Source organism: Odocoileus virginianus, chromosome 9 (genome assembly GCF_023699985.2).
Source record: "Odocoileus virginianus isolate 20LAN1187 ecotype Illinois chromosome 9, Ovbor_1.2, whole genome shotgun sequence".
NCBI classification, from domain to species: domain Eukaryota; kingdom Metazoa; phylum Chordata; class Mammalia; order Artiodactyla; family Cervidae; genus Odocoileus; species Odocoileus virginianus.
In genome coordinates, this window is record NC_069682.1 from 25470027 (window position 1) to 25488922 (window position 18896).

The 18896-nt window shown below is 41.9% G+C and overlaps 1 long non-coding RNA gene across 3 annotated transcripts in view; it reads left to right on the forward strand.

The window, feature by feature from the left end:
• LOC139036583 (uncharacterized) overlaps positions 1 to 18896 on the forward strand; it is a 78107-nt gene that overhangs the window by 21066 nt on the left and 38145 nt on the right. For all 3 annotated transcript variants that reach the window (XR_011489401.1, XR_011489403.1, XR_011489402.1), the window contains exon 4: positions 7815 to 7912. This is a non-coding gene — a long non-coding RNA (uncharacterized lncRNA). The remainder of the gene's footprint in view (positions 1 to 7814; positions 7913 to 18896) is intronic.

The following is an 18896-nucleotide window of genomic DNA, read 5'->3' on the forward strand; positions in this document are numbered from 1 at the left end:
ACAGATGACTCTTCTAAACAGGGCCTCCACACTTACCATGTTGTCCTTCTGCCTCTAATACTCACGTTACCACCTTCATCCTGCTTGACCCCTTTCAAAAGCAGAGGGGCACTGAAGCCTAGACCCTTGGTCAGACTATGTTTACACTTTTTATTTGCTCACTTATCATACTGTGTTTTGTACACTCCTGTGCGCACACCCTCCTTGAGAATCTCAAGTTGGAGGTGGGGAGACTGGAGTGTTCTTTGCCTCCCCATTGTGTTGGGGATTGGGTCTTGAACACTGGGTTCTCAGTTAACACTTGTGGCCTTGACCTGAACGTCTGCTGACCAATTCTCAGAGCCACTTTATCTAACATACACTTTTGTCAATTATGCCTTTCATCTTCATAGCCTTCTAGTTATTTTTTGGCTGTGCCATATCATGCAGAATCTTAGTTCCCCAACCAGGGATCAAATCCATGCCCCTGTAGTGGAAGTGCAGAGTCCTAACCACTGGACTGCCAGGGAATTCCCTCTTCTAGTTATTTTAGAAGCACACACACAAAAGCCTTTTAAGGTGTATGGCAAGAATTTCAGATCATATGTTACTTGGGTCCATTAAAGAATTAATACAAAAATTAAAGATCAATATCAGGTGAGCTCTTACTCCCTCTGTCTGTCTTTCTCTATATATACATATTTAAATTGAAGTAAAATTCATATAATGTAAAGTTAACCACTTTAAAATGAACAATTCTGTCATTTAATATATTATCAATGTTGTGCAAACACCACTTCTAATTCCAAAACATTTCCATCACTCCTCAAAGAAACCCCACTCCCAGTCACTTTCCATTCCCTCCTCTCCCAGCCCCTGGCAACCACCCATGTGTGGGCTCTTTCTGTGAATTCCCCAATTCTGGATATTTCCTATAAATAGAATCATGTCATCAGTGGCCTCTGGTGTCTGGCTTGTATCATTTATTAATAACTTACTATTTTGAAGTTCATTTATGTTGCAGGATGCCTCAGTACTTCATTCCTTTTCATAGCTGAATACTATTCCATTGCTTTGCCCTCCTAATTTTTAAAAATAAAGTTCAAGTTAATTACCTCTATCCATTAACAAATAGCCCAACTGTCTCTCCCAGACCCCCATAGTGTTATGTAACCACAACCTGAGGTAGAATGTTACACTAACAGGATTGGACCTCTTCATCACTCTAGTCAAAGCTGAGTCTAATTAATCAGGTAATGTAAACTGTTCCAATCTAATTCCACTCAAATAACATCATGAAATTTGGGCACTAGGAAGGATTAGTGGCAGAAGAAAATAAATATGAATAGAGCTTCTGAACAGATTTGATTCCTGTTGGAGGCACGTCCTGCCCCCATGGTCTACCAACCTGTCCCCATCATCAGTAAAACTCACCCAGCCTGTACACTCTTTCAGTGAGGAACATACTCCTGCCTAAGGCTATTCCAACTCTAAAAAACTGTGATTCTGTAGGTCCTTAGTTTGTTTCTACCCCAAATGGCTCACATGTTTAGAGAGAATCTTAACTGGGGAGACTCAGCTGGACCATCAGCTCAGGAGCATCCCTCTGGAGGCAACGAGGACAGGTTTTGGATTCTGTGGAACCCTGGAGACTAAAGCAGAAGATGGTCACAAGCGCAAGCTTGTGGATGAACCACGGGGTACAGAGATCTGGGGCACAGGTTGCAGGTTCTGATTATGGCTGCAAGAGTTGAGCTTCCTTTGGGTCCCTACTTGCTTCAGTGTCTTTCATTCTTCTGCTCAGGGAGGTTGGGAGGAATCAGAGAGAAGAAGCCAAGGGGTTCCCACTATGAAGGTTAAGGAGGAGAATAGATCTTTTAAAGTAATTTCGGTGGCAGCTACATGGATAATACAGAAAGGGGAGAAGAGTGAGATTATAGAACTGCACAAATTCTGAATGGAATCATCTGGAGATCAGATTAGACAAGGAAGAGGATTAACCTCTCAAACCCACAGTTTACTTGACAGAAAAATAGGACTGCTAATCAGAAAGTAGTGCTCTCTGTAAGGTGCCAGTAGAAAATGTCGGCACCATTGCACTTACTGATGGAACCATTGAAGGGGATCAGGAGGTGCCCCTGCCCAATATGCTGCTTTAGCATAGAGATTATTTTGAGCTGAAGGCAACTGAGAATCAACAGGTACAGGAAGAGTTCTCTTGCTCGCTAAGTCACTCCAGTCGTGTTTGACTCTTAGCTACCCCGTGGACTGTAGCCCGCCAGGGTCCTCTGCCCATGGAATTCTCCAGGCAAGTATAGTGGAGTGGGTTGCCATTCCCTTCTCCAGGGGATCTTCCCAACCCAGGGATCGAACCCGGGTCTCCTGCACTGCAGGCAGATTCTTTATCATCTGCACTTCCAGGGAAACCCTAAGAATTCTCTGGCTTCCCCTTAGCCACCTAAGAGCCAAGCATAAATTTCCCTCGGTGACCAAAGTCCCTTTCTCCTGTACCAGGAAGAGGAGAATGACTCATATCACCAGAGACAGAGAATTGGCACCGAGAAGAGTCTGCATAAACAGACTTTACTGAAATAACCCTTATTTTCCATTAGCTCTTCTGTCCATGGGATTCTCCAGGCAAGAACACTGGAATGGGTAGCCATTCCCTTCTCCAGGGGATCTTCCCGACCTAGGAATTGAACCTGGGTCTCCTGCATTGCAGGCAGATTCTTTACTGTCTCAGCCACCAAGGAAGCCCCATATCCTAGCCACTTCCCACAATTTATTGTGCCTTGAAGCCCAAAACCCACTTCCTTTCTTAAAATGATATATAAGCCCCCAAATCTGATAACCTCTTTAAGTTTTATTCTTTTCTATAAATTCCCATGCATGTAAAATGTTAGTAAAAATTGCGTGTCTTTTCTCCTGTTATTTTGTCTTTTGTTAGTTTAATTTACAGGTCCATAGGGACAGAGTTTAAGAGGATAGAGGAAAGGTTTTTCCTTCCTGACACCATGCATTCTACATGATGTGTGGATGGGGTAGATCCAGAGGGGTGCTGGGCATTTTGTGATTACAAGTGAGGGAGACTCCTCCCAACATGATTCAGTGCCATGGCATTGTGGGATTTTGCCAAGGCAATTTTTGTGATGACTGTCCACGAGACTATCTTGGTAAATACCTGGTGACCGAACGGCTGATGGCACACTAACAGCAATTCACAGAGAATAGCTTTCTCCTGATGAGTTTTAGCTATAGACCTAGAACAGAAAAGGGATAGAAGAAGTCAGGTGTCAAGGTGGGATTTGGGAGAAGATGAAAAATTGTGCTTAATAAAAGTCAGAGAGAGGTAAAAAGTAATATTGCGTTTCTTGTTTTTCATAAGGAGAAAGGACTTAATGGAAGTTGTTGACTGATTTGAGAGGAGCTGATCACCCAGTCATTCAGAAAGGGCATTTTGTCATCTGAAAAACATTCCAAGGCAGGGATTTTGTTTAGAGAATTTAGAGTACAAAGTCTTCCACTGTAATCCCAGAAGACACATTGGTGAAATTTAGTTTGCCTAGGATAAGTGGTACTGAGCCTTCAAAGCAAGACAATACATGACACATCTGAAAAAATATCTGGGTGCCTGTGACTTAATTTTCCAGTGGCATTACACCAAGCAGGATGAGAAACAAAACGTTTTTATGCCTAAGATGAGAAATAATGTGGTTATGAAAGATGCTAGTCTGGTATGGCTAATAAGCCACGACGACCCATGAAATAAGCCAGGGCAATGAAATGAAATACATGATAATGAAATACCAAGTGAAATACTGGGTCAGACTGGGGAGTGGACAGAGGAATGTGCACATGGCAGAGAGATGGCAGAATGATCCTTCCACCTTTGAGAACAGAGTGGGGGTACATGATTATGAAGAACCGGGGCACTTAAGCTGTAAAGACGGGTTGAAGGAGCTGGACTCCTGAAATCGACCGATTCCTGAAGTTGACCGGCTCGGGTGTGCATACTGCTGGGGGAAGAGGGGAACCGCCTTCCACGACGTGGTACCTGTGGGATCGAAGGACGATTCAGTCAAAAAGGTGGGAGGGGGGAGCGCCTACCACGGAGACCAGATAACAGAGAAAAAGGAAAAATGACCACCGAACGCTGAGTCCGGACACGGAAGGAAAAGTTAGGTCAGCTAACAGGGAAGACAGAACAGGAGCAAAGAAAAACGCAGCGTGGCCCGGCCTTATGCTTAAAGGCGACAAACGACGGAGGCTCGCTGGAAACCGGTCCTCCTTCTTCTCTCTGGGCAGAAAGTTCCCGCCGGCCGCGGGCAGATAAAGGAATCCGAGGCTGACTGCCAAAGACCGGAGGTAAGAGACGCAAGAAGAGTTCAGAAGTTCAGGAAAATAAAAGAGGATTATCATTCAAGGGTTCTGTGGACCAGAGAAAAGGTGAAATGACAGGAAGCTCTGAGAGCGGTGGGGGCTGGGGGGGGGGGAGGGGTTGGCGGGGCGGGCGGAGCGGGGGCGGGGGGGGGGCGGTCACTAGGGTGAACCCCGCCTGGTGAGGACGGGAAGCCAGCTAAGTAAACAGACAGAGGTGTGCCGGCGTTCTTGTCCCGGAGCACCTAATCAACCAAATAAGCTCCTCACAAAAGACCAGACAGTGCAGGACTGGTTCTGAGCAGGCTCCATTTTTATAGTCTTGGGGAGAAAACCTTTCTGCCTTGGAGTTTCAATTTAAAAAAAAGTTTAAGTGTTGTGTATATATATGGATGTGTATGTATACGTACACACACACACACACACACACACACACACACATATATATTCTATTTTAAATAAAGCCTCAGCAGATTTGAAACAGCATTCAGAGGGTTACATGTAACAAAGGAAGACAGAGGGATGGGAGATACCAGCTGGGATGCCCGGGAGCCCCCCCTTTCCATGAAATAGAGGGTGACAGAAGATAATGAAAAAGATGTAGAGGAAATCAGAAGTGCAGTGAAGGCAGGGCAAATTAGAGAAATAAATTACTGCCCCAAACAGGAGACAAATCTAGGAAAACATTGACAGCAAGGAAGGAAGTGAGAAATCTCTGTAAATGATGGGGATGAAAGAACAAATGAAGACGTATGTTAATAAAATCCAGAGGGGAAAAGCAAGACATGTTCTGATGAATGCCTGAAGCATGAAGGATCATAGGAAGAAAAGAGTAAAAATGTTGGTTAAAATTAGGATAAATAAAACCAATGAGCAGAATTTTAAAGTTATAATTTTTAAAAATTTATATTGAAGTATAGATGATTTACAATGTTATGTTAATTTCTGCTCTACAGCAAAGTGATTCAGTTATGCATATATATATATTCTTTTTCATATTCTTTTCCATTATGGTTTATCATAGAATATTAAGTATAGTGCCCTGGGCTATACAGTAGGATCTTGTTGTTTATCCGTCCTGTATACACTAGTTTGCATCTACTAATCTCGAACTCCCAATCCATCCCTCCCTTACCCCTCTCCCACTTGGCAACCACAAGTGTGTCCTCTGTGTCTGTGAGTCTATTCTGTAGATAAATTCATTTGTGTCATATTTTAGATTCCATGTATAAGTGTATATCATATGGTGTTAGTCTTTCTGTTTCTGATTTACTTCATTTAGTATGATAGTCTATAGGTCCATCAATGTGCTGCAGATGGTATTATTTCATTCTTTTTTATGGCAGAATAGTACTCCACTGATATATATATGTGTGTGTGTATATATATACATACATACATATATATATATATATATATATATTCATACATACATATATATATATATATATATATATATATATTCATTCATCTGACAATGACATTTAGGTTGTTTTCATGTCTTCGCTTTTGTGAATAGTGCTGCTATGAACATTAGAATGTATGTATCTTTTCAGATTATGATTTTCTTCAGATGTATGCCTAGGAGTGGATTGCTGGATCATATGGTAGCTCTATTTTTAGTTTCTTGGGGAACCTCTATACTGTTCTCTATAGTGGCTGCACCAATTTACATTCCCACCAGCAGTGTAGGAGAGCCTCCTTGGAAAGTTATAATTTCTAGTGTACTCAGAAGTTTTGAAACTTTGTTAAGACAGAATATTTAGATTTTTAAAGGCCAGAATTAGAGAATTAGAGCAAAAAGAATCTGTTTCTCCTTTGGATAGACTTACAGTTGGTTTAAAAAATGGTGTTCATTATATTTGGTCATAGGATTCTGATGCACTCTTGAAAATTTGAAATGACTGCAAATAAGGAATTCAAAGATCATTTGGTAAAAATGATATATTTTCTCTGTTTCTTCCTTGCAATCCCTCCCTGTACACACACACGTACACAAACTTGAACATTCTCTTTCCTAAACATTTGCAGACATCATGATACTTCAGTATGCATTTCCTATTAGTTAGAACATTCTCCTACCTGCTCACAAAACCACTGTCACACCTAAGAACACAAATAATAACTCCATAATATCTAATAGGCAGGCAATCATGTTTAAATATCAGCAATGGCAGAAACTGGAGAAGGAAATGGCTACCCACTCCAGTATTCTATTCTTGCCTTAAAAATCTCATGGACATATGAACCTGGCAGGCTATAGTCCATGGGGTCACAAAAGAGTTGGACAGGACTGAGCATGCACACACGCACACATCATTTCTGACATGCGAAAAATACTGTTGAGGCAAGGTGATTTGCCTAAGGCTGATGCACAGAACATTTGCTCCATTTCACTTAAGTAGAATTTCATAATAAGATGGCTTTGCATTTTTAAATAATTTTAAAATGATAAGTATCAAAGTTGTCATCATCATGCAGGAATTATCACTCCTCCCTTAGCTACACTGAGCCCTCAGGACCAGTCAACTGTTGTCACAGGCATGTGCATTCATTAGCTTAGTTGAAAAGTGAAAGTTGATCAGTCATGTCCGACTCTTTGCGACCCTATGGACTGTAGCCCACGAGGCTTCTCTGTCCATGGAATTCTCCAGGCCAGAATACTGGAGTGGGTAGCCATTCCCTTCTCCAGGGGATCTTCCCAACCCAGGGATCAAACCCAGGTCTCCCACGTTGCAGGCAGATTCTTTACAGTCTGAGCCACCAGGGAAGCCCTGTAGACTTAGTTAACATATCACAACACCCCCAATGATGACTCAGAGACCCGCTCCTGTCACACAGCAGAAGCTCAGAGCTGTTGCCAGACTGCGCTGTGTCTGGAAGTTGGCAGGATACCCAGATGGACCCCACTGAGCTCTTATACCACTTTCCTGCTCTGACACCCTAGGGTGCCAACACACACTGCCTCCGAGTATATTTCAAGCCTGCAGTTGCCCCTCTCTACTCACAGGTTCCGCACCCTCGGTGTGTGAAAATACTCAGAAAAAAGAGAAACTTGAATTTGCTATGCCCTTGCAGCTCTTAATGTAGAATTTATATTGTATTAAGTAGTATAAGGGGTATCCCAGATGGTGCTAGTGGTAAAGAACCCGCCTGCCAATGCAGGAGACTTAAGAGACAAGGGGTTCGATCCCTGGGTCAGGAAGACCCCTGGAGGAGAAAATGGCTACCCACTCCAGTATTCTTGCCTGGGAAGTCTCATGGACAGAGGAGCCTGGCGGGCTACAGCCAGAGAGTCAGACACAACTGAAGCAACTTAGCACACGTGCACTCAAGTAGTATAAGTAATCTAGGGATGATTTAAAGTGTACAAAGGATTATGTGGTAGTTTAAATGCAAATAATGTGCTATTTTATTTATTTTTAAAATATTTATTTTCATTTATTTGACTGCTCCAGGTCTTATTTGTGGCACACAGTATCTTGAGTCCCCTTACCAAGGATCGAACTTGGGTCCCCTGCATTGGGAGCTTGGATTCTTAGCCACTGGACCACAGGTAAGTCCAAATAGTGTGCTATTTTATATGAGGGACTTGAGCATCCTCGGATTTGGGCATCTGTGGGGATTCTGGAAGCAATCTCTCACTGATACCAGGGGATGACTCTATATTTGTAAACTGTATGTAGAAACCTGTATGCAGGTCAAGAAGCAACAGTTAGAAACAGACATGGAACAACAGACTGCTTCCAAATTGGGAATGGAGTACATCAAGGCTATATATTGTTGCCCTGCTTATTTAGATTATGTGCAGAGTACATCATGCGAAATGTCAGGCTGGATGAAGCACAAGCTGGAATCAAGATTGTCCGGAGAAATACCAATAACCTCAGATATGCAGATGATACCAACCTTATGGCAGAAAGTGAAGAGGTACTAAAGAGCCTCTTGATGAAGGTGAAAGAGGAGAGTGAAAAAGCTGGCTTAACGTTCAAAAAACGAAGATCATGGCATCCGGTCTCATCACTTCATGGCAAATTAGCTGGGGAAATAATGAAAACAGTGACAGACTTTCTTTTCTTAGGCTCCAAAATCACTGCAGATGGTGACTGCAACCTTGAAATTAAAAGACACTTTCTCCTTGGAAGAAAAGCTATGACCAGCCTAGACAGCATATTAAAAAACAGAGACATTACTTTGCTGACAAAGGCCTGTCTAGTCAAAGCTGTGGTTTTCCAGTAGTCACATACGGGTGTGAGAGTTAGACCCTAAAGAAGGCTGAGTGCCGAAGAATTGATGCTTTTGAACTGTGGTGTTGGAGAAGACTCTAGAGAGTTCCGTGGACTGCAAGGAGATCAAACCAGTCAATCCTAAAGGAGGTCAATCCTGAATATTCATTGTAAGGACTGATGCTGAAGCTGAAACTCCAATACTTTGGTCACCTGATGCGAAGAGCCAACTCATTGGAAAAGACCTTGTTGCTGGGAAAGATTAAAGGCAGGAAGAGATTGAAGGGGATGACAGAGTATGGGAAGGCTGGATGACATCATGAACTCGATGGACATGAGTTTGAACAAGCTCTAGGAGATGGTGAAGGATAGGAAAGCCGGGTGTGCTCCTGTCCATGGGGTCGCAAAGAATCAGAAGACTGAGCAACTGAACAACAACAATGTAACTTTTCAATTGAAGTCATAAAAATAGGTGGTGCCCTCTCGCAGCTGATTGCTTGCCAGTGTTCTCTATAGTTGGTGTTTGAGTGGGTCATTAAGTTGCCAGTTTGAAGAAAGTGAAAATGGCAAAGAAGGCAAGGTGAAATCTTCAGCCTTTCATGCTTTGGGCCAACGCAAATCCATGGGATTCCTAGGACAAATCTTGGCAATAAAGGGAGACTGTAGAACACAGTAACAATAAGAGAAAGAACAGATCCTGCAAATGAGAAATACTGCTACTTAATGAACCTAGATTAAAAGTAGAATTAATGAAAGTGGATCTTTCTCTTGCTTTTTGTTATATGAAGATTCCAGGAAGGTTAGGGTAGATACCTTAGTCCATTTGCCTTTGTATTCCACAGATTTCACGCATAGTTTGGAGTATATGTTGATCTCCAGATAGTATTTATGTTAATTCAGCAAATATTTCCTGAATGCATTCTGTGTGTCTGGTGCTGACCCTGCCCCTCCCAAATAAGAAACAGACAATGTCCATCCTTCTTGGTAAGCATGATGGACAGTGGGGCAAATGCCTAGTGTTGCAGGCTTGGGAAGGACAGGAAAGGCTTCCAGGAAGAGGTGTCATTTAAGTCAAGACTAAAGGTGGATTAGTGATTCAAGCTGACTGAACTGAATGGGTGAATTATCTTTGAAGTTAACTTGAAGACACAGGGAGCAGTAAACTATATACACAGATCTTTATTGTTTGAATTAGCAAACCAACTGGTGAGAGTGGTGGCCTGTGTATAGAAAACAAGGGACTATGACAAGGACTTATACCCTTTTACACCTTAAAAAAAAGTATTTATTTGTTTGGCTGCACTGGGTCTTAGTTGTGGCATTTAGGAGCCTACCGCACACGGGCTCAGTAGTCACCACATGCAGGCTCCTCAGTTGTGGTTTACAGGCTTAGTTGCCCTGAACCATGTGGGATCTTTGTTCCCAACCAGGGACCGAACCTGAGTTCCCTGCAGTGCAAGGTGATTTCCCAACCACTGGGTCACCAGGCAAGTCCCTCCTCTTAAATTGTTTTCTAATTTGTTTGAGTAATTAAAATGATTTTTTTTAATCCCTTGGCATCCCTTTGAGAAAAAATTTTTAAAAGAAAATGATAAATTTACATTCTGGATGGAAGATCACTGCAGGGAACAGGAAGGGTATAAACACACCCCTCTTCAATTGAGCAAAATTTGAGGATGCTATAAACTTGACAGGGGTCTAAGGGAAGAGGCTATGCTTTCCAATCTGTGCGTGTCTTGTGGGCTTATCCAGGGACCAAAGAGAGGAGATCAGGATGGTGAACCTGTTCAGAGGGAGGGAATGAAAGTGAAAGGGAGAGCTTCTCTGGCGGTCCAGTGGCTAAGAATCCACTGCCAATGCAGGGGCCATGGGTTCCACCCATGGTTCCACCACTGGTCCAGGGATATCCTGTAAACCTCAGGACAACTAAGCCCACACGCCACAGCTACTGACGACTGCGTGCTCTACAACAAGAGGAGCCACCTCCATGAGAAGCCCAGCTCGGAAACAAAGAGTAGCCCCTGCTCACTGCAGCTAGGGAACGCCCGCAGCCAATGAAGACCCAGTGCAGCCAATGAATAAATAAATAATATTTTTTTTCCATTTATTTTTATTAGTTGGAGGCTAATTACTTTACAATATTGTAGTGGTTTTTGTCATACATTGACATGAATCAGCCATGGATTTACATGTGTTCCCCATCCCGATCCCCCTTCCCACCTCCCTCTCCATCCCATCCCTCTGGGTCTTCCCAGTGCACCAGCCCTGAGCACTTGTCTCATGCATCCAACCTGGGCTGGTGATCTGTTTCACCCTTGATAGTATACTTGCTTCAATGCTATTCTCTTAGAACATCCCACCCTCGCCTTCTCCCACAGAGTCTAAAAGTCTGTTCTGTATGTCTGTGTCTCTTTTTCTGTTTTGCGTACAGAGTTATCGTTACCATCTTTCTAAATTCCATATATATGCATTAGTATACTGTATTGGTCTTTATCTTTCTGGCTTACTTCACTCTGTATAATGGGCTCCAGTTTCATCCATCTCATTAGAACTGATTCAAATTAATTCTTTTAATGGCTGAGTAATATTCCACAGTGTATATGTACCACAACTTCCTGATCCATTTGTCTGCTGATGGGCATCTAGGTTGCTTCCATGTCCTGGCTATTATAAACAGTGCTGCGATGAACACTGGGGTACACGTGTCTCTTTCAGATCTGGTTTCCTCGGTGTGTATGCCCAGGAGTGGGATTGCTGGCCCATCTGGCAGTTCTATTTCCAGTTTTTTAAGGAATCTCCACACTGTTCTCCATAGTGGCTGTACTAATTTGCATTCCCACCAACAGTGTAAGAGGGTTCCCTTTTCTCCACACCCTCTCCAGCATTGAATAAATAAATAATGTTTTTAAAAAAGAAAGTGAACGGGTTCATTAAAACCTTGCTAATTTTTTAAAAAAGGAAACCTCCAGAAACAGAAATGGGGGGACAATCTGGGAAAAGAAGAAGAGAAAAGAAGATGACATGGCAAATGCATCTCTGAAGCAATTGACCCTTGTTTTTGGGTGATCCTTCCTTTTATAGAGTTGTTGCATTTTACATTGTGAAACAGACAAAGGGTCGTGTTCATGAGGAATGTTTGTACAGGTGACACAGCAAATATGTTTACAAGAGGGTTAGTATTACTGGGCGAGAGTGTTCAGTTGTGAATTTATTTTCTTTTACTTTCTTATTGGGGTATAATTGATTTACAATGTTGTGTTTGTTTCAGGTATGCAGCAAAGTGAACAGTCAGATAGTCACATCCGACTCTTTGCGATTCCATGGATTGTAGCCTGCCCGTCTCCTCTGTCCATGGAATTCCCCAGGCAAGAGTACTGGAGTGGGTTGTTTTTTTCTTCTCCAAGGGATCTTCCCGACCCAAGGATCAAACCCAGGTCTCCTGCATTGCAGGGAGGTTCTTTACCAACTGAGTCACTATGGAAGCCCCCTTGTATGTATACACATATATATTCTTTTTTAGATTCTTTTCTGATGTTGGTTATTACAAAATATTAGGTACAGTTCCCTGTGCTATACACACTTGTTGGTTATCTGTTTTATATATAGTAGTGTGTATATGTTAATCCCAGACTCTTAATTTATCCCTCTCCCCCATTTCCCCTTTGGTAACCAAAAATTTGTTTTTTATATCTGTGAGTCTATTTAAGTTTTATATATAAGTTCATTTGCATCATTTTTTTAGATTCCACATATAAGTGATATCATATGATATTTTTCTTTCCCTATCTGGGTTACTTTGCTTATATGATAATCTCAAGGTCCCTCCACATTGCTGCAAATGGGAGATGTGACCTTTTTTTAAATTAATTAATTTTTTTATTGAAGGATAATTTCTTTACAGAATTTTGTTGTTTTCTATCAAACCTCAACATGAATCAGCCATAGGTATACATATATCCCCTGTGCAACCCCATAGACGGCAGCCCACCAGGCTCCTCTGTCCCTGGGATTCTCCAGGCAAGAATACTGGAGTGGCCTGCCATTTCCTTCTCCAGTGCATGAAAGTGGAAAGTGAAAGTGAAGTCTCTCAGTAGTGTTCCACTCTTCGAGACCCCATGGACTGTAGTCTACCAGGCTCCTTCTTCCATGGGATTTTCCAGGCAAGAGTACTGGAGTGAGTTGCCATTGCCTTCCCCATATATGCGTTAGATTACGATATTTATCTTTCTCTTTCTGACTTACTTCACTCTGTATAATAGATTCTAGGTTCATCCACCCCATTAGAACTGACTCAAAGGTGTTCCTTTTTATGGCTGAGTAATGTTCCATTGTGTATATGTACCACAACTTCTTTATCCATTCATCTGTCGATGGACATCTAGGTTGCTTCCATGTTCTTGCTATTGTAAATAGTGCTGCAGTGAACAATGGGATACATGTGTCTTTTTCAATTTTGGTTTCCTCAGGGTATTTGTCTAGGATTGGGATTGCTGGGTCATATGGTGGTTTTATTCCTAGTTTTTTTTAAGGAATCTCCATACCGTCTTCCATAGTGGCTGTATCAATTTACATTCCCACCAACAGTGCAAGAGCATTCTCTTTTCTCCACACCCTCTCCAGCATTTGTTGTTTGTAGATTTTTGATAATGGCCATTCTGACCAGTGTGAAGTGATATCTCATTGTAGTTTTGATTTTCATTTCTCTAATAATGAGCGATGTTAAGCATCTTTTCATGTGCTTGTTAGCCATCTGTATGTCTTCTGTGGAGAAATGTCAGTTTCAGTCTTCTTCCCAATTTTTGATTGGGTTGTTTGTTTTTCTGCTATTGAGTTGTATGAGCTGTTTGTATATTTTGGAAATTAATCCTTTGTCAGTTGTTCCATTTGCTATTATTTTCTCCCATTCTGAGGGTTGTCTTTTCACCTTGCTTATAGTTTCCTTTGCTGTGCAAAAGCTTTTAAATTTAATCAGGTCCCACTTGTTTACTTTTGTTTTTATTTCTGTTACTCTAGGAGGTGGGTCATAGAGGATCTTGCTTTGATTTATGTCATCAACTGTTCTGCCTATGTTTTCCTCTAAGAGTTTTATAGTTTGTGGTCTTACATTTAGGTCTTTAATCCATTTTGAGTTTGTGTATGGTGTTAGGAAGTGAACACTTCCAAACTCATTCTATGAGGCCACTATCACCCTGATACCAAAACCAGACTAAGACAACACAAAAAAAGAAAACTACAGACCAATATCACTGATGAACATAGATGCAAAAATCCTCAACAAAATTTTAGCAAACAGAATTCAGCAACACATAAAAGCTCGTACACCATGATCAAGTTGGGTTTATCCCAGGGATGTAAGGATTCTTCAACATACGCAAATCAAACAGTGTGATACACCACATTAACAAATTGAAAGATAAAAACCATATGATCATCTCAATAGATGCAGAAAAAGCCTTTGACAAAATTCAGCACCCATTTATAATTAAAACTCTTCAAAAAATGGGCATAGAAGGAACCTACCTCAATATAGTGAAGGCCATATATGATAGTTCAGTTCAGTTCAGTTGCTCAATCATGTCTGACTCTTTGCAACCCCATGAATCTCAGCACGCCAGGCCTCCCTGTCCATCACCAACTCCTGGAGTCTACTCAAACCCATGCCCATCAAGTTGGTGATGCCATCCAGCCATCTCATCCTCTGTCATCCCCTTTTCCTCCTGCCCCCAATCCTTCCCAGCATCAGGGTCTTTTCCAATGAGTCAACTCTTCACATGAGGTAGCCAAAGTATTGGAGTTTCAGCTTCAGCATCAGTCTTTACAATGAACACCCAGGACTGATCTCCTTTAGGATGGACTGGTTGGATCTCCTTGCAGTCCAAGGGACTCTTAAGAGTCTTCTCCAACACCACAGTTCAAAAGCATCAATTTTTCAGTGCTTAGCTTTCTTCACATTCCAACTCTCACATCCATACATGACCACTGGAAAAACCATAGCCTTAACCAGATGGACCTTTGTTGGCAAAGTAATATCTCTGCTTTTTAATATGCTATCTAGGTTGGCCGTAACTTTTCTTCCAAGGACTAAGTGTCTTTTAATTTCATGGCTGCAATCATGATCTGCAGTGATTTTGGAGCCCCCCCAAAAAAGTCTGACGCTGTTTCCACTGTCTCCCCATCTATTTCCCATGAAGTGATAGGACCAGATGCCATGATCTTAGTTTTCTGAATGTTGAGCTTTAAGCCAACTTTTTCACTCTCCTCTTTCACTTTCATCAAGAGGCTTTTTAGTTCCTCTTCACTTTCTGCCATAAGGGTGGTGTCACCTGCGTATCTGAGGTTATTGATATTTCTCCCGGCAATCTTTATTCCAGCTTGTGCTTCTTCCAGCCCAGTGTTTCTCATGATGTACTCTGCATATAAGTTAAATAAGCAGGATGACAATATACAGCCTTGACGCACTCCTTTTCCTATTTTGGAACCAGTCTGTTGTTCCATGTCCAGTTCTAACTGCTGCTTCCTGACCTGCATACAGGTTTCTCAAGAGGCAGGTTAGGTGGTCTTGTATTCCCATCTCTTTCAGAATTTTCCACAGTTTATTGTGATCCACACAGTCAAAGGCTTTGGTGTAGTCAATAAAGGAGAAATAGATGTTTTTCTGAAACTCTCTTGCTTTTTCAATGATCCAACAGATGTTGGCACTTTGATCTCTGGTTCCTCTGCCTTTTCTAAAACCAGCTTGAACATCTGGAAGTTCACTGTTCACGTATTGCTGAAGCCTGGCTTGGAGGATTTTGAGCATTACTTTACTAGTGTGTGAGATGAGTGCAATTGTGCAGTAGTTTGAGCATTCTTTGGGATTGCCTTTCTTAGGGATTGGAATGAAAACAGACCTTTTCCAGTCCTGTGGCCACTGCTGAGTTCTCCAAATTTGCTGGCATATTGAGTGCAGCACTTTCACAGCATCATCATCCATATATGATAAGCCTACAGCAAACATTATTCTCGTGGTGAAAAACTGAAAGCATTCTCCCACTAAGATCAGGAACAAGACAAGGAGGTCCAGTTTCACCACTATTATTCAGCATAGTTCTGGAAGTCCAAGCTACAGCAATCAGAGAAGAAAAAGAAATAAAAGGAATCCAGATCATAAAAGAAGAAGTAAAGCTCTCACTGGTTGCAGATGACATGATACTGTACATAGAAAAACCTAAAGATAGTATCAGAAAATTACTAGAGCTAATCAGTGAATTTAGCAAAGTTGCAGGATACAAAATCAATACACTGAAATCACTTGCATTTCTACATACTAACAGTGGAAAATCAGAAAGAGAAATTAAGGCATCAATCCCATTCACCATTGCAACAAAAAGAATTAAATATCTAGGGATAAACCTACCTAAGGAGATAGAAGAACTGTACACAGAAAATTATAAGACACTAATGAAATCAAAGATGATATAAACAGATGGAGAGATATTCCATGTTCCTGGGTAGGAAGAATCAATATTGTGAAAATGACTATACTGCCAAATGCAACCTACAGATTCAATGTGATCCCTATCAAATTACCAATGACAGTTTTTACAGAACGGGAACAAAAATTTCCCAATTCATATAGAAACACAGAAGACCCCCAATAGGCAAAGCAGTCTTGAGAAAGAAGACTGGAACTGGAGGTATGAACCTTCCTGACTTCAGATTATACTACAAAGTTACAGTCATCAAGACAGTATGGTACTAACACAAAAACAGAAATATATACAGGCACAAAAACAGAAATATAGACCAATGGAACAAGATAGAAAGTCCAGAAGCAAACCCATGTTTATGGGTACCTTATTTTTGACAAAGGAGGCAAGAATATACAATGGGGCAAAGATAGCCTCTTCAATAAATGGTGCTGGAAAAACTGGATGGCTACATGTAAGAGATGTGACTTTTTAAACGGAGCCTTTGTTTTTACTTTTTGGAATTTTTGCCAGGGCAGCACATTAAAGAAATGTAAGTCTTCTAAGCCCAGTGCAAAGCATCAAAACATGAAGTCTGGAGGTAAGGTATACCTGTGGGGTCAGTAAGGCTAGAGTTTGATTCCTGGCTCTGTCACTCACTGGCTCTGGGACATCAGGGATCTTTAGTTACCCCACATTGCATCTCTGTCAGTGGCAGAGGGGTAGTAACCCATGTGGGAGTGTTGTTTTGAGGGTTGACAATGAAGTGGCAGCTCATAACACCATCTTCATGTTATTTGCATTTGGTGGGATGGCCCGAATTCCAGGAGAACGCCCAGCTCCTGAGGGTGGGGGAGAAGGTGGCTACCGCTCCCCTCTCCATGGTTCTGGAAAAGAGATATAACAAGTGCAGGCAACCCACTGGTTAGTGAGGAATTCCCGATTGTTTGCTGGGTAGGTTCACTTTCTCTGCAGTCTCCCACAGGAAGAGATAGGAGCCAGATAGGAGCCAAGTACAACCCAACCCCAAACCCAAGTACATGACAGACTTGGAGCAATGGAACCACTAACGGGGAGGGAAGAGGGAAAACTGTCAAGAGAAAAGCAGACTTGTCAAGAGGCTTTTATGGATTTGAGGGAGAGGGAAACTGGCCAACGACATTTTCGTGTCCATGGAGGAGGGGAAAAGTGTATTCTAGGTCAAGGTGAATTGAAAGTTGCTCAGTCGTGTCCGACTCTTTGTGACCCCATGGACTAATACAGTCCATGAAATTCTCCAGGCCAGAATACTGGAGTGGGTAGCCTTCGCCTTTTTCCAGCGGATCTTCCCAACCCAGGGATCAAACCAAGGTCTCCTGCACTGCAGGTGGATTCTTTATCAGCTGAGCCACCAGGGAAGCCTGGATGGTCTAGGTGGGAGATGATAAAAAGCAAAGGAAACACAAACCCATCAAATGTCAAAAATAATGTTTTCAGAGCAACTATAAAGACAGGAAAATGAGAGATCAAACAAAAAGAGAAAATTGTACGAGCATATTTTTAAAAAATACATTCAAGACTATTAGAATCACTTAGAGAAGGCACTTTACTGTCCAGGATCTGTAGGCACTCCTCTTGTTTTGATGTTCAAGGCCTTCTATAATCTGGACCCAAACATATTTGTCCAGTTCTGATGCCAACTATAGTAAATAAGTAAGTCATTTATCAAACCCTTTTGACTTGTTCTCGGGGTCTAGGTACCAAACGGAGGAAGCCTCAACTGCCCTGTCATCTCATGGAAATGCCCATGAGATGGAGGCATTCCAGAGATTGCTCCCCTGCTAAGGACCTGGGATTGTTCCTCTTGCCTTGGAAGGTTCCTCAAGCTCCTTCTTTTCTGTCTACATCCCACCTTCCTTCTTGGGCCATTCTATACACATGTCCAATATCCCTCCCCTCAAAGAGTTTGTGAACTGGTAGAAGAGATCAAACAAGTACTTATTAACTATGACAATGGGCAGCACGTGGTGGAAGGAGTGCAGAGAGATGGTAGGAGAGGAGGAAAAAAAGATATTGGAATGGCTTTGCAGAAGAGGTAGCATTGGAGATGGAAAGATACAGGTGGGATCGTAGAGGGTTGGTTAAGTTGAAAAAGGGTTGTTTGAGTAAAGTACCTGACATGACTGATTTGGATACGTTTTGGGTATTAGTATTCAGGTGATAAACAGAGACAGTAATGTGGGCCATCCCATGAAATGTCTTTGTTGCTAGGCTGAGAAATGTATACCTAATACAGTAACCTATAGGGATCCATTGGAGATCTTTGAGCAGAGGAGCAACACACAACCATGTGGTCTCCAAGCTCAAAGGGACTTAAAGGCCTTTGGTTCCATCCAAAGCTTGATGTCTCTGTCGGCCAAGTCCAGACTCGGCCACTAAGTTCTCCTTGTTATGAAGAGTAAATGAGATGACACTTGTAAAGTGCTTAGCTCAGGGTTTGCCAGAGAGCAAAGCTCAATAAATCTTGACTGATGTTGTCAACATCACCATTCATTGGATTATTATTTAGGACGGTTTTCTTTAAGCCTTCATTCACATTTGTAATGTAAAGGTTTGAAGACAGCTATCCAATTCCTTTAAATTTTATTTTTTTACTTTTATTTTTTGGTCATTTGGCATGTGATCCCTGATTGAACCCATGTCCCCTATATTGGAAGCACCGACTCTTAACCTCTGGACTGCCAGGGAAGTCCCAGCTATCCCATTCCTGTTTGAGCTTTGTCTTCTCTAGACCAGATATTCTTGGTTTCCTCCACCAGCCCACATTCCTTTATCTTCCTGACTGTCTCTAGTCCTTGTAAAATGTGGTAACTGGAACCCAGTTGTC